The sequence below is a fragment of the Marmota marmota genome, unplaced genomic scaffold, assembly GCF_001458135.2.
Source record: "Marmota marmota marmota unplaced genomic scaffold, marMar, whole genome shotgun sequence".
Lineage (NCBI taxonomy): Eukaryota > Metazoa > Chordata > Mammalia > Rodentia > Sciuridae > Marmota > Marmota marmota.
Genome location: NW_026000229.1, coordinates 26,088,952 through 26,105,300, shown reverse-complemented (window position 1 = coordinate 26,105,300; position 16,349 = coordinate 26,088,952). Strand labels below are relative to the sequence as shown.

The window sequence follows — 16,349 nt, the reverse complement described above, 5'->3', positions numbered from 1 at the left end:
TAAGCGAGAAGCAAAACCTTTGTATCAATATGTCTCCACCCTTTCCTACTTTAATATGTATATGTGTTTTTAATTCACATTGCTGTGGAATCACCTTCAAATGTAATTTCACAAACACTACAAGAAAAATGAAAAACCACCTGGGATGGGATGTCAGTATCTCCCTCATTCAAATAACGGGTTCTTTAGTAGCTTCTTGTATCTAATTGGAAATTATACTGAAGGTTGAGTACTTTTCATGATTCCAGACATAGCCAACTAAATCTAAAACAGTGATTACTAAATGACATAGTTAATTTAATAATTGCACTTGTTATTCTAATGCAGCTATCAGAATTGGGTATATGATTGTCTCTTAGGTCAGCTAATAAAGGAAAGATTAGGCATTCATGCATTTCCCCAAAGATGATGCTGTACCCCACATAGTTAGTTGTCAGTGCGGTGATGATGGCCACACCTGGCAGCGTCCACTGTGAATCTCCTGTGAGCAAGGGCTGTGGCTCACCCTCGCAGAGCTGCTCTGTGCAGCTACAGCGGCAGCAGAGGGAGCCGAGACGCTCTCCATGCAGGAGGCTGGGGATCTCTCAGCGTCGCTGCTGCATTCTGAAAAGCAGTGGACTCTGTGATGTGTGAAGTTCCTAGGACGCACTGAGCCAGGCTGCTCTTCACCCTCAATTGTTGATGAGCCTGGATGCTCCGGAGAGATCTCATTTTTCTTTCTTAGAGAAAGGGATGAGAAATGAGCTGCCCAAGGAATTTGGCAATGGGAAGAGTGAAAGGCAGTTTTGTGCCAGCAGCTAAGTTGTAAAATTGCTTTGGAGGCTACCCAGGGAGCACGAAAGAATTGACAAGAAAAGAACAGACACCGTTGCAGACCAAAGGCATGCCTGATTGCACATGAGTCCGGTCCCTGGGACGCAGCCTGTGCTCCTGCTCTAACTCTTTGTGGCTGAATAAAGGAAAGGAGACTAGAAACAAAATTGCAAGTGGTATTTCTGAAAGGAAAACACATACACCCCAACAGGAGAAGAGGAACAACCCAGCTGGCTGTACATTTTTTTTTTAAAGGAGAATCCCTCAGGTATGTTCTCTAGCCCCACTGCATGCGCTACCTCATCTGCATGTGATTTTGCTTTTGTCTTTTCTTGTTGATTCTTTTTGTTTGCACTTTCAACTACAATTATGGAATTTTTCTTAGAGTAGTAGATGCTTTTGTAAAAGCTCAGCTGTCCTGTGTTTATAATATGACTGTATTGAGGATCACCACGGTTTCCTCAGTCATTTCCTTTATTTTAAATGCAGAATGACAAATGCTTGCTTAGTTCCCAGTCAACTTTCAAGGGAATATCTGCATAGGAATAAAAAGGGCTGGGATCAAAGGCTGAGATATTCCCCAATCTCTTGAGTTTTCCAGGGAAAATTAGAGCCAAACAGAGAAGAAAAGTTGATGGCTTCTAGAAAAGGGTTAAAAGCCAGGATGTCATAGACTAGTGTTATGTGACCCAGGTGTTTTTCCAGCTGAACATCAGTCTGGAGCAAATTGAGCTTTACAGTGGTTCTGCGTTTCTAGCTCTTGATCAGCCCTTCAGGATGAAGATCCTGCAGATTTACTTTCAGGAGATGAATTGCTTAAATTATGTGCGTGGTTCTGTTTTACAAGTGTTCTATGGGGCTGAAGGAGGAAGTCTAAAAAAATCCTTTTAATCCAGCAGCATGAGTAAACCCAAACTTCTGCAATTACATCATCAATATACTTGTATAATAAAGAGAAAGACAGATATGGTAACAATAGTAATGTTGGCTGCCTTTACTACCTTGGCTGAGATGACAAAGCTTAAAGTTAATATTCCTTATTAGGCTTTTAAAGAGAAAAATGAAAGAAGTGGGTGGGTAACCCACATAAAAATGAGTTCTTTAAAAAAAAAACTCTGCATTTTATTAAAAATTAAGAATATTATATGATTTCATAATTAATAATCAATGTAATGGTTTTTTTAAAAGATAATCTTGCCATCTTTTACTCTTTAGTACTTTATTCTCATTAAAGTGGATTAAATTGATAATAAATTATATGTTCAAGTATTTAAGTTAAATGAACTTTTCTAAAGAGGAGAAATAAGAATATAAAAGTTTGTTACATATATATATATATATATATATATATATATATAAATACTTTATAGATTTTAGTGCTTTTTAACAAAAAGATTTAATACTAAAACTCTAGGATCCTGACTGTTAATTATTGTTGGTCCTACTTTTTTATGATTTAAAAGTCCACATGGAATAGAGATAAATGGGATTTAAATAATCATATGTTTACTATAAAGTAAATTACCACCTTGCTCTTTTAAAACTAAAATCTGAGTTTTGCCAAATGGTAGCGATCTGGAGCATTGAGTTAGGCTATACAATGAGATAATCAGTTGTTCCAAAATTTTACACATTAGAATAATAATAATAACAATGTCAAAATATGGTAGGTCATTACAGGAAACTTTTAGACCATAATAATGATAGAAGATAGACAGATTGTAAATTTGCATTTATTAGTAGAAAGTGAAAAACATTGTATTTTTCTTACTTCTATGTTGACATCTTGTATGGGAAAGGTTATAATAACTGTAAATGAAATACTACAGCAATAATGCAACAATAATTTCATAGACTCCCATAAAGGATTATTTTTGAAACTAAGAAACTGATGTAAGATAATCTAAAAGAATATTTGAAACTCTCATTTACAAATGAGAGTTGTTTTTTTTTAAACTACAAAAGTTTATCTTTCCAAACTATTATAACATTTTGTTGAGAAAGTAATTTCAGTAGAATTGTGGACTTGAACATGAGGGTGGATAAATAGAGGTTTATTTCCTAAGCATTCAATTATTTGGTTTTAGGATTTCATCATATAGATTTGGTAACTTTTCTATAGATCATCATAACTATGTGCTTGGTAAATCAATGCCCAGGTGAAATAGGAAGTAAACACGTTAGATAAGCCTAGAGAAGTCACTTTTCATGTGCTTATTATTAACAATGTAGACTATTTTCCTTTCTAGACTGTACAATAGCTTATATCACTGCTAGTCTTTAAATATCAAGCAATGAAGTATGTGAAGCACAGAACTAGCTGCTTAATAGTTCATAGATCATTGCAGAAGGATGAAAGTGCAATAATTCTTCTTTCAAAGAAAAATTACACGAAGTATGTGTGTGTGTGTGTGTGTGGTGGTGGTAGTGGAGTCAGAGAACGTACTTTGATGTCTTCATCATTTAGGGCAAACCTGTGTCTTTGAATATCAGCACACTTTTGGTACGATAATATCTTTTCTCCCATGAGATGCTTTGAGCACTTTCATTTCAGTTGACCTTCTCAGCTAATGCAACGCATATACCCTATCATGAGCTCTTTGAGGCATTATGCCACATGTATCTTGACTTCTGATTTTAACACCATTCACTTATGTTACTCATTCTTTCTATCCCTTATTATTTTTTTTACTACATAAGGACTTTCTCCAGAATTTTTGAAGATATTGAAATCACCTTGCCACCTACTTTTCAGTGAGAAATTTTAGGAATTTCAAATGCATACTAAATTTGTTTCTGAAATATACAAAAAAAAAAAAATAAAGCTACCATCTAACTGTATTATAACTTATACCTAATAGGAACTTACTTGGTTTTTTAGGATAACAAGATTCAAAACTGTAATCGTAAATTTAAAGAATTACATTTGCATCTTTTTGTTGTTGTTATAAATTACTTCTGGATATTAAGTTGTCTGTATTTGATATGCAAGGCTGCAGTTCCTTTCTAACTTAAAAAAAGATAAAGGATTTATTAATAGCTCTCTCAGCCTGCAGCTTTGAGCATGCAGAAGACTGAGCACCTAGTTTTGTAATCTCCGCAGAGATAATGGATGCTACAGCAGTGTTCACTTCACTTGTGGCCTTTTAAGAAACAGTTAGGAAGAAAGGAGTAAGTATTCTAACCTCCAGAGCATGAGTCCCGCAGAGGAAAATGGACATGAAGACACACCGAGTCAAAGCTCCTTCACTTGAAAATCTGGTTCTGATCCAAGAGATATATGTGTTTACTATCTCTTGTATGCCCTAGTTATATTGTACATTTTAGTCTTAGCATACAGAATTTGTTATACTTTTGATACAGGAATTTATATTGCTCTTCCTACAGAGATAGGAAAATATTTTGTAGGAATAAATGTTGGATAGGAATATAAATTCAATGTTATAAATCATACTCATGGTTTTCAAAGTATGTTTAAAGAATAATTGTAAGAGGTAGGCTTCCCTTCAAATGTTTTCCTTTCTCCCTTAGGCTTTTGCTATCCCGCCTTCAGCCTTTCTCTACTCCCAACAGTAAGTCTTCATTGGCCCATGTCTTGTCTTTAGGATAAAATATACTTTGATTCTGAGCATTCTGGCTCTTGAGAATCTGGGTGCAATATGTCTTTTTTATTATTTATCTATTTTTATGTTGTGCTGAGGATCGAACCTAGAGTCTTACACGTGCTAGGCAAGCATTCTACCGTTGAGCTACAACCCCGGCCCTGCAATGTCTTTTTGGTAGAGAAAAAATGTTTTTCACAGAAATATTTTGCTTCATGTGTTTTATAACTAGAAATAACATACTCTAGAAATAGCTTTTCTAGGCATATAAACCTAAAACTTTCAATTAAAAAAGAGAAAGCAAAAGAATAACTGATGGAAAGGGTCACCTTTCCTATTTCACAGGGGAAGAATGGAAGACTTAGGTTTAATCACTGAGGCATGTTCCTGGGTAGGATGCTGTTGATCCCAGAAAAACTGGAAGTATGAATATGCTTTGAATCATAAATTGTTAAGTGTAATGTGACTGAAAAATTAGAAAAGATTGCTTTATCAATGAGAAATCTTAAGTAAAATTTGGGAGTGACTTAAATCTAGAGAATGAAAACACACAGTCCAAGAGGCCAGTGCTTTTGCTCTCTATTTGAAAACACCAACATGTATAAAATTCTGGCTCAGTATCCATATTTCTAGGTAAACTCGGGCTGTTGCTTTCCCTAGAAGCCTTGGTTTTCTCATCTGTAAGTTTATCTAGATGCTTATGCAGATAGACCCTTTCTAGTTCTTTGATTCAAGGATTTTATAAAATCTACATGATGCAGACCCTGTAGGATGGACTTTATTTGAAATGTAGCTACAAAATTATTTGGCTCGATTAGCTTCTCCTGAGAGGCTAGAAGGGTGTAAATAGCACTTGCTTTCCTGATAAATGGAAGAAATAGTATTCACTCTTTTAGATAATTTGTTTTCCTTCATACAACTACACAGAAATATTGGCTTAATCATATTCCATGTAACAACATACCATCATCCCTTAGTTTCTAAGTGGGGGTTGTTTCAGAATACCCCCCACCCCACCCCTCACGCAGACACCAGAAATACACAGATCCTCAGTTTCCTTATTTAAAATGGTGTATTTTATATAGCCTAAGCACATGCTCCTGTATACTTCAAATTATATCTGGGTTACTAATAATAACTAATGCCTTAAAAATGCTACACAGATAGCTGCTATACTAGATTGTTTAGGGAATAATGACAAGGAAAATTTGTACACATTCGCTACAGGAAAATTTTTAAAAGATAGTTTGATATACAGTTGGTTGAATCTATGGAAGCAGGACCTGTTGATATCGAGGGCCAACTATATTTTGTAGAAGGCCCTTTATCTGGTGAGTCATAAAATATTTGCCACAGTTTTGATAGATGTTGAAATGCTGCTGTTTGGCTAACAAGAAACAAATGGTGTTAGGGTACTTAGCTGCTCCCAATTTTAGAGCCATGCATATAGCAGTGTTTTTAAAATTAAAGTGTATTCACATACTGTACTTAGTCATTACACTAATTTCCTCTCTCTTCCTCCAGCTTTCTTCCTCTCTGGGTATTCACACTCAATAAGAACACGCTAGAAAAGAGAGGGAGCCACAACGTTATTGGAGAATAATTGCAGACCATAGTTTTAAAACTAATAAATGATAAGAAGCAGAATGCTTAGTAAATAAATACAGAAATTACAAGAGATGCATAAATTCACTGCTGTCTTGCTCCGTTTAGCTTTGGATCCTACTCGAGCATTCCCTGTTTCTATCTGCTGTCTTGGTGACCTGAATTTTGTCAGCAACTACCTCTTTGGAGGGCTTTCTACTAATTTGTCTCATCAAGTCAAAAGATTCGGCTCCAGCAGTTTCCCTGCAAACAGCCCCTTTTTCTGATTCTCTTAGTCTCTAACCTCAAGGCATCTTCACTGTCCTGTTCTTCCTCATGGCTTGTGTCCAGTTACTCACCAACTCTTAGCTTCTCTTTTATATATCATCTTCAGCCATGCCTTCCCATCTCTTCCTATTGTCACCACAATAGTTGACTTTTGTATCACATTTTGCCTAGAATACTGCTTGAAATTCCCAAACACTGTACTTGTTATGAACTTCTCTGAGCATGTTACTGCCAGACCCATTGTCCTAAAAAATGTCATGACACATGCTCTGAAACTTTCAAGAACAGCATATTATGTATAGAGCCTAAATTCCCGTGTGCAGCAAGAAACACCTTTTACAAGCAAATCCCAGACTGTCTTTTCAGCTTTACAGATTTTTATTTCCCTGTAGTTCTTTATCCAATCTCTGCCCCAGTTACCCAGATTACTTGTTGTTATGGTTTGGATGTGAGATGACCCCCAAAAACTCACATGTGAGACAATACAAGAAGGTTGAGAGGAGAAATGATTGGGTCCTACGATTCTTTAATCAATCCCCTGATAGGGATTAACTGAGTGGTAACTGAAGTGGTAGGGTGTGGCTAGAGGAAGTGGGAATTAGGCCATGGCTTTGGTGTATATATTTGTATCCGGAAAGCAGAGTCTCTCTCTCTCTGCTTCTTGATCACCATGATGTGAGCTGTTCCCTCTGCCATATAGTCCGATATTCATCCTTACCTTGAGCCCCGAGAAATGGAGCCTGCTGCCTGTGAACTAAGATCTCTGAAACCGTGAGCCCTCAAATAAACTTTTCCTCCTTATAGTTGTTTTGGTCAGATCCTTTAGTGACAGCAGCGAAAAAGCTGACTAAACACTTATAGACTCCAAATATTCACTTTATACAATTCCAAAGTACTAAATGGATTTCCTAATACATTGTATACTTTCTCATGAAATTTCTCTCATGGTATTGACCTTCACTTTAAATCTTTATTGTTGCATGCTACTTTTAAAAACTAGCTAAACTTGAAACCACTTCAGTACAGTGTCTGTGTAAACTTCCTCATGTTTTAAAATTTTTACATCTGAATTCTCAACCAGAAAAATAATGACACTATATAGATCATTGCCTCACAGGATTTTCATGAGAATTAAGAAATATCATGGGGTGAGTGTTCAATGAATATCAGCTAGAATTAACTGTAGTTATATTTGTATTTCTAAGTTTTGACATGTAAAAGGGGGTTACTCAGTAAATATGTGTTGGATTTTATATTGGATTTTCATTCTGTACTATTACCTATAATTAGAGGAAAAGAGTGGTTAGGGAAGGAGAGAGTCTGGTATATGAAGTAGAAAATAACAAGAAGAAGAAAAAATCATTAAATTCAGAGGGAAAACTTAACCCTTTACTATGTCCCGAAATAGTAATGCTCTCAGACCCTACATTTAGGACACATTGAAATAGCTTTTAACAGCCTGTTTTTTGATGAAATCAAGTGCCCTGAGATCCCGGTATAAGCTTATGTGTGCTTCTTTCCACAGTATTATGGCAGCAAATCTTAATGATTTCATATATTACAGCTGATGTGGGCTTCATTAAGAATCTACCACTGACAAATGCTCCTGAGAACAGAGAGAATTGGAGTTGACCAGCAGCCTTGATTTATTCTCCCTGTTCAGAGCTCCTGATCTCAGGAGACACTGCGCAACTATGGTGAATGCCCATTCAGCTCATGAACACAACCATTGAAAGGCAGAATAGGTAGAGCTACAAGAGAATTGGAAATCGACATTTAAAAATAAGAGAGCTGTGTACCTCTATGTTATCTAGATGGGAAATATGTCACAGTAGAGGTCCATGTCAACTTCTCTCTTCTTGGTCTAAGTGCAATATATTTCTCTTTTTTCTCAGTTTGGTAGTAGTAACAGTGTAGTAACAATGTTTACCTAAATGATTCCATGTTCCATATCCTTCCTCACTTCCTCTGATCTAAATCTTTCCATTTTGACTTTAGCTGATAATCGAAATTGTAGTCTAACTTTCTCCTATTTTATTCACTCCTACAGTACATTCAACATGCTCCCATCACTGGTCTCTACCACCAGAGCTCCTATTCTATGGCATCCAGCTCCCAAATGGATTCACCAATATCCATAGTTACAGAAAGAAATCCAGGGAGCATCCAGTGATCTTTTAGTTTTCTGGAAGGAATTCTTGGAGCATCTGTTTATTTCAAAATGAAAGGCAATGTACCTGATTATACATAGGTGGATTCACCTTTGAGATTTCACACTGGAGGGACATTTGTCAAAAAATGGTGAAGCAGGAGTCTAAGGAAAATAAGCATTGAATTCCTTCTGATAAGCCTTGGTGAATTTCTTTTACAGTTGGTTCTAGTTGTCTGTAGTTCAGGCCATGTATGTAAGATATTATTTGCCGATTTCTGTGTACATGATATAAAATATCTTTCTATGAGAATGAAGAAAATATTTCTTAAAATGAAGAAAATTTGAAAAGCTACAAGGTGTGACACAAATTCCAAATTTCAAATTGAGTTAGAATTTTAAAATACCAGATATGGCTTTTAAAAATTATAGAACTCTAAGAAAGTCTTTGTCAAAGTCATTACGATCCTGGATGTCTGTTTTTTAGTTGCTTTTCAATTAATGTATAGGTTGTCTCATTTTCCATTGTGAACAGAGTCTCTTGGTTCAGTTATCTAAGACTCATAAAAGAGAGACGATTTACTGTAATATTTAATACCAAATGAAAATGGACCAAAAATCAATGCCTGTTCACATTCTAATGCAAAGAAATTTGCTACTATATGCCTCTGAAAATTAGTGCTAAAGACAACTAATTTGAAATCTAATAGACATCGTGGACTCCTGTTTTTCAGGAATTCAAATACTAGTGAACATTTAACTACTTAGTTTTAGAAGAAAGATAAATGCACTGGATAGTTGTACATGAGGATAGATTACATTAAGACTTGCCATCTTTTGTCTACAATATTGTACAATAATGACATATTCATTATGATATCATGAATACTTTTCAATACTTCCCATTAACGCTTTCTATATTATAAAGTTATGTTTATCATGATTAGTTTTCAATTTAACACTTCTGATTATTTGTAATTCATAAGCAAGTATTTTGGATAAGTAGGCATTTTCTATTCAGTTAAAGAGTAAATGCTAATGATAAAAAATGGTGAGTGAATAATTATAAGTCTATTTTATTTTTTTTTCTTTTTTTTAAATTTTTTATTGTTGGTTGTTCAAAACATTACAAATTTCTTGACATATCATATTCCACACTTTGATTCAAGTGGGTTATGAACTCCCACCTTCACCCCATACACAGATTGCAGAATCACATCAGTTACACATCCATTGATTTACATATTGCCATACTAGTGTCTGTTGTGCTCCGATAAGTCTATTTTATTTAGTTTGGGAAGTAGTAGAAATTATCCTTTGGAAGGTAAGTTAATTCCTGCATGTATTGATTATCAGCCTTGAGGTAAATATTCTGTCCTACTATCACCTGGATCCAAATATCCTTAAAAAGGAATAAGAAAAAGAATAAAATTATTCAAAATTCATTAATTTTCTCAGAAAAGTAACTCAAAGGCAGCATCCTACTGAAGGAAAACTATAGCTGAAAGATAGTGCATTTTTCATATTCCTGAGTTCTAACAGGTTTATCCTAACTGCATTTTGCTGAAGTTAGTACTGAAATGAGTCTGTGGCTCCTAAGGACTCAGCAGTTGGCCATGGAAGAAGGTGGGCAAGAGTGTCACAGACATCAGGAGAAAGTCCAGCTTGGATCAGAAACATGACCACAAAGTTCAAACTGTAGCTTACCAGGATTAACTGTTTACATTTTCTGTCCTTGCTGTATGCCTTAGGCTATCTAAGGGACATCTCTCTACCTTTTTGATTGAGAAATGTATCTCCAGCCCCTTGAGCTGCAGCTTCTGTCTTGATTAGACTATTTATAAAACATTGGGAGACTAGTGGGTTCCTTCTGTGTTAATTACAGAGCCATGAGCAACTTTTGCAGACAAAATGAAGTTCAATTTCAGACCAGATGTATCTGTGTGGCTTTAATGTATAGTCAACTATGCAGAGACCCAAAGGTGTGACTTTCCTAGCACTTCTTCCTCAGTGTGGTCTGAATTTCTCCGACCTTTCCATGTCTTCTTCTTTACTCTGCACTAGATTGTGAGATTCTAGAAAGCACAGTCTTGTGGTATTGTTCCTTTTATTGTGAAACTTGTAGAAAGTTTACATGTATTAGCTATGAGGATGGGTGATTGAAATAAAATGTTTCTAAGGGGATACAATATAGAAAATTTCCTGTGTTTGACATTAATAAGAAAAATAGTTCTTAGGAAAGTTTTTTTTAATATATATTTTAAATAAGAAGGGGTAGCCTCTATTATAATTTTTGGGCAGAGAGAATATTCCAGTCAGAGGAAATGTTTGTGGGGCTGAAATTGTATGTGGAACACTGGAGATCATTTTTGTCAGTATGTAAGAACCTTTGGGCACTTTTTAAGGCTCTACAGAAGGAGTGTGGAGATGAATAAAAGGAAACCTACCTTCAAAAATTCTTAGATCTGTTGTGGAAGGGAAGCATGAACATGGAAGTACTGAATTATAAGATTCCATGTTGCAATAGTTAGGTCCAGTGAGGAGGAAATGAAAATACCTTCTATCCCAGCAGATCAGTAAAGAGATGTCTCAGATTAGAATAAAGAATATATGGTTATATTAGAATAAAGAATATAAGGAGTTAGGGCTATTAGTAGGTCTAAAGTTCATGGAGCAGACATCAATGAGCCACCTGTTCATGGAGAGAAAATAGAATTATTTATTGAAATTGTTTCTTTAAATAACTCTGTTTGTCTTGATATTTCGAAGGGCAGGAGCTGTTGCTGTTCTGCATACCATGTATCCCTCAATTCTACGATAGTTTACAATACATAGATGATACCCAATAAATATTTGAATGAATAAAGTGAGCTTTTGAATTCAAATTCAGGTTTTAGATCTTTTGAATCTACCTTTGTCATCACTAGTAACCTACTGTGCATTAACCACCATGCAGGTACTGGGGTTATAAAGGATTATCTTTTAAATGGGGTATTCACAGACTTATGGGGAGAGGAAGACAATGATGCCATATATGGTCTGAGGAAAATATTACCAGGCAAAGTGAGCTGTTTCTGTAATGTAACATACATTTAATATTTTAGAAATCTGTTAAATACCTACTCTCAAATTGTGATCAGGTATTTCTTATCTGAATACTGGCTCAATTTGCATTTACCAATGAAGACAAGGTTCTGCAACCTCAATTACAATCTTGGAAAACTATCAACAAAAATCTGATTAATGAACACTATCTAATTGCTTTTTAAAAATTTAGGCAATCTTTCTTGGTTTCTGCCTGAAACAATAGTGAGGTAGGAAATTCAGGGATAAAAATAGAAAAAAAAATGTACCTCAGTACAAACAGTTCCTGAAACAACACAGCAGGGAAATGGCCTTAAATTTAAACTATCATTATTCATGCTTCACTTATTTTGCCATTAAGTATATAGATTTAGTTTTTAGCAAACATAAGATGTTTTTGTTTGGTTTATTGTGTCATGTAAGACCTATTCTTTTGTTTTACTATTAGATACAAAAGCAGCCAAATACACACCAAAGGGAGGGTTATTTCTTATTTTTTGTTTGGGTGTTTCCTAATTTATACACTATATGGGTTTCCAAAATATGTGCAAGTTATTATCAATGTTAAATTCCCTAGAAAACTGACTTTTTGTTTTTCGGGAAAATTGTGCTAAACATGTCTGTAAATGAGTACCCAGGTCATGATTTACTTGTTTTTTAAAGTATGAAGTTGCTTGTATTAATCTGGACTTTAAAAAAAAAAAAAAAGAGCAGGAAGTGTGCCTACTTATCCGGTTAGCTTTAAAAGAGCTGAACCAGGTGCTGACATGTAGCACTACCATAGTGTTGCACCTGAGTTTTGCAAAGATTTCTCATACTGTCACAATAAGGAAATGAGAAGAAAAACTGGCATGAGAAGTCTACTGATGCTCTGTGTCATGTTTCTTTCTGTTTGGCCATTAGCCCTAAGCAGGAAAAAAGAGGCCAGGGTAACTTGATTGGGGAAGAACTAGTAATTGAAATTCAGGCCAGCTTATCTGACAGGTCAACAGGTCATGATAACTGTATCTCTGCTGAACCACACATAGACTTGCCTTCTGTTCCAGGCTAAAGTTTGTTTCCTCTCTACAATAAGAATGAATTTTGTAGATTGTTGTCATAATTAAAAGATAAACATTTTAAATGTTTAGGATGTACCTGAAACAGAGCAAGGAAATATAACAGGGCAACTATCACTATTCTTCATTACTCTTTAAACTATGTATGCTACTTATGATATGTTGTAAAAATAAAATATATTGTGTAGATGTGGTGTCACATAACCTTGAAACCCCAAACAGGGCATATTCAAGAACAAGAATAAAAACACTGTGGGGCTGGGGATGTGGCTCAAGGTAGTGCGCTCGCCTGGCATGCGCGGGGCATTGGGTTCGATCCTCAACACCACATAAAAAAAAGTATATATATATATATAAAACACTGTGAACTGGTATCTGTGCCTGTTCCCTTCGTTTGAAGGCTATTCCTAGAGGTTGACTCAGAGGAATGAGCACCTTCATCCTAGAGGCATTACATCTGGCATTTATTCCATCAACCCTGGGTGATTCTCAAACCCACTTGCTTCTTTCTTCCAAGATTCTGGCTGGTTTCTTTTCCTGGGGAAATTTACATGAAAATGGGTATTGAAATAAAATAATGTCCCCTCTAGTTGCAGATGATCTCAAGGCCACAACTCATTATACTTTCAATTCTAGATACATATATACCTATGGCTAGTGTCTCTGTTGATCTAGATGGCCTACTTGATGGGGTGAGCAGATTATGATCCCTAAAACATCTGAGACTTTAGAAATTCTTACCATTCTTGTCCATTTATACTCAAATGGGGGAAGGGGTACTAGAGAGTTTCCTCAATGGCTTATCTGGGTGTCAAATGGATCAATCCTTGTCCTAATTGTGCAATTTTAGTCCTCCATTCTCCTAATTATCCGAGTCAATTCCTCCTGCCATAAGTTTATAGTCACCTAGTGACAACCACATCTTAAGATGGTGTATATTTTCCTCATGTCTCCTGAAAGACACAGTCGTCTTCTGGGATCCAGGCCCTCTATAATCACAGAAAACAAAGTTGTGGTTCCTAAATCTATGTATTCTATCTTGTGGGTATCTGATATTCACAGATTTAGAGTATATACTGCATTCTGAATTATGGGACTCATAATCAAGGTATCATTAATAAGTTAGTACTTCAAATATGCTTGCAAAGGCTACTTCTTCACAGGCTGGAGTCTTCTGGGCTTTGATGTGACAGAACTAGTGAAGCCTGTGGTCATGAACTCAATGCTGCACCTCTACTAATGTTCAGCAGAACCCTATCTCTAAAGTAAAATGTTGTGGATGGGAAACAAATTCTCTTCTGGAATTGTGTTGATTTCAGTTTAAACAAGGCATTCTAATTTTCAGAATTGAAGAAGTACAGTGAAATCAATTGCTACCAAAAGTCTTCTTGGAAAGTATTGTATCAATTATTCAGCATTGATCCCATTTGCTGGCAGCTTGTATATTTGGCAGCATTGCTACCTAAATCAGCCTTATAAATCTTATTAGGGAGGCTGTCCTCAAATTCCTGATCATTCATCCATTATTTCTTTCACTACTATAAATAAAACAATATCTGTGGATATAGGGACAAATTCTCCCCTATTTAGATTTATATAGCTCCTATTTGATCAAATAGTAAAAAGAATCTAGTGCATAAATACTCTCTCAGTTCCCACTTGTTGATGAGATCCTACACTTTCTTCAAGATGTTGTCTCTTTCCTCTCTTAATAGACTCTGTGATTCATCAATAGGATTATGCTATGACTTTGTCCTAGCTATTAGTCTGGAGGTCCAGGTAACAGATTTCCTTTCAAATAAGAGATCTTTCTAAGGTCTTCAAACAAGGATGGTTTTCTAGCCTCTATAAAGGAGGAGAAGATCACTTTTGTCTCAGAGGATTCAGAGAAATATAGAGATTCCAGAGTTCCAAATTAATTAACCCAGATGTCTCATTCAATGATGCACAGTCTTATTTTTCCCATTTAGGGACCAACCTCAGCATAGCCAACCTGTATGAATTGAGAATTAATCCTTCTCTGGAGTTAAATCCCAGGCTCAGCTTTTCCTGTACCTACTATAAGAAGTGATAGTCCATTTATATGGTGACACGGTAGTCTGTCATCTTTACATTTACCCCTAATTAATGATTAGTTACTCTTAGCCTTTCATTATCTTTCTCGAGTGCACTGAGAGACTTTAGCAGCCATTATTCTATTTCACAGTTCCCATCACTCCTTCTCATGAAATTCTCAGATACCTGAGATATGTGTACATTAGTTCATTTCCTTCTCCTGGTATCCCATCCCAGTCTATACCAGTGAAAGTACTAACAATTACATTGTTATAATATGCCACTGACATCAAGTTTTCTACATAGCATCAGTAGTTAGCTCTTTATACAGATAAAGTAGCTCATTTAATGTCATTTTCTCAGTGCTTTCTTGGTACCAACTTTCTTAGGTCAGGTTTCTTGAGAAGCAGACTTTTGGTTAATATATAGAGAAAAAACTGAGGTGCAATGCATTTGCTGTAGAAGTCTCTTCCAATCTTGTAGGAAGCTGGAGTGGTCCCTATGCTAAAGCAAGAGGCCAGGCATTTGAGTCCCCCACATCAATGTGTCATTAGATTGTGGTTTGTCCCAGAGGAGGGAGAATGACCTCTTGATCAAGGACCATTCTCAGAGAGCAACTTAGCTATGAGCCTTTAGTAAACAACACAACCATCTCAGAAGTCAAAGCAATGAGTAACTTAATCTTCAATGGATTATTTGTGTGGCACACCACAACTATGCCACATGATACATTTGCATTCATTCTGAAGGTAGACTTGGATGGGATAATGAAATACAAATATTATGATTGACATTATACTTATTTTAATTCAATTGTGTTCAGAAAGTCTACATCCTCGGAGCGACCCCTTCCTTGACCTTCTTCCTTCAAAGGCACAAACATTTACTCAGAGGATCTCCTCATTATTTTTAAAAAATGTGTTCTGATTTAGAAAATTAGCAGATTGTGGTCCCTGGATATGAAAGACAGTCTCTCTAATTTCTCATAGCCTTCTTCTGGGTCTTTTTCTTTATAGCTATAAATAAGGCCTAGGTGAAGATTCTAGGTAGAACAAGAGGACCAGAAATGCACAGGTACAATCAGAGCTTAAACTTAAAGCAGTGTCATGGAACAGAGAGTTTATCTTTTTTGTGAGAAGGGCTTCAGATAGGTAAACATTGTATATTGTTACCTTTGTGGTAATTATAGATCTAAAAATCTTATATTACTTAATTTCTTTCTATTTTCTTATCTCAATTATCTGAGCACCTAGACTTGACATAGATAAAGCTATTAGCTGCTCTTGTTGTGATTATTTATTCCCAGGTATTCTTTGAGATAAAAGTTGGCTGAATGCCAAGCATGTTTTATACTGAAGATACTTCACATTTATTATTTAGTATTCCATAATTAAAATATTAGAAATTTTTAAAAAACTGAACTGGATATTTAAACTTTTTATTGTGGGTATGTATTACCTATCATTATATGGATCAGGCTGTTTTTCCTGAAAAATTTAAAAGATGTCCATTTGGTATTTTGAAATAATTTTCTGTTGCATTTACTTTAAAAGCACCCAGTGATAAAGGAAAAAGGACAAAATTGCAGCTCTGTTTAGTGACACTAATTTAAATTTTAGTTAGAAATGCCACACCCATTTTGCTTGAGTGCCTTGAAGTATAAGTAATTGACTTTCATCCAAGAATTAGAATCAAATGCAGTTTCATTGTGTGAAG

The 16,349-nt window shown here is 35.6% G+C and overlaps 1 protein-coding gene across 5 annotated transcripts in view; it reads left to right on the top strand.

The window, feature by feature from the left end:
* The first annotated feature begins 484 nt into the window (after window positions 1-484).
* Unc13c (unc-13 homolog C) overlaps window positions 485-16,349 on the top strand; it is a 583,769-nt gene continuing 567,904 nt past the window's right edge. For 4 of the 5 annotated variants that reach the window (XM_048793668.1, XM_015480644.2, XM_048793667.1 and 1 more), the window contains exon 1: window positions 485-1,081. The gene's annotated coding sequence lies outside the window, so the exon portion shown is untranslated. Of the gene's footprint in view, window positions 1,082-4,344; window positions 4,386-16,349 lie in introns of all 5 variants that reach the window. The other variant, XM_048793666.1, reaches the window with a different exon arrangement.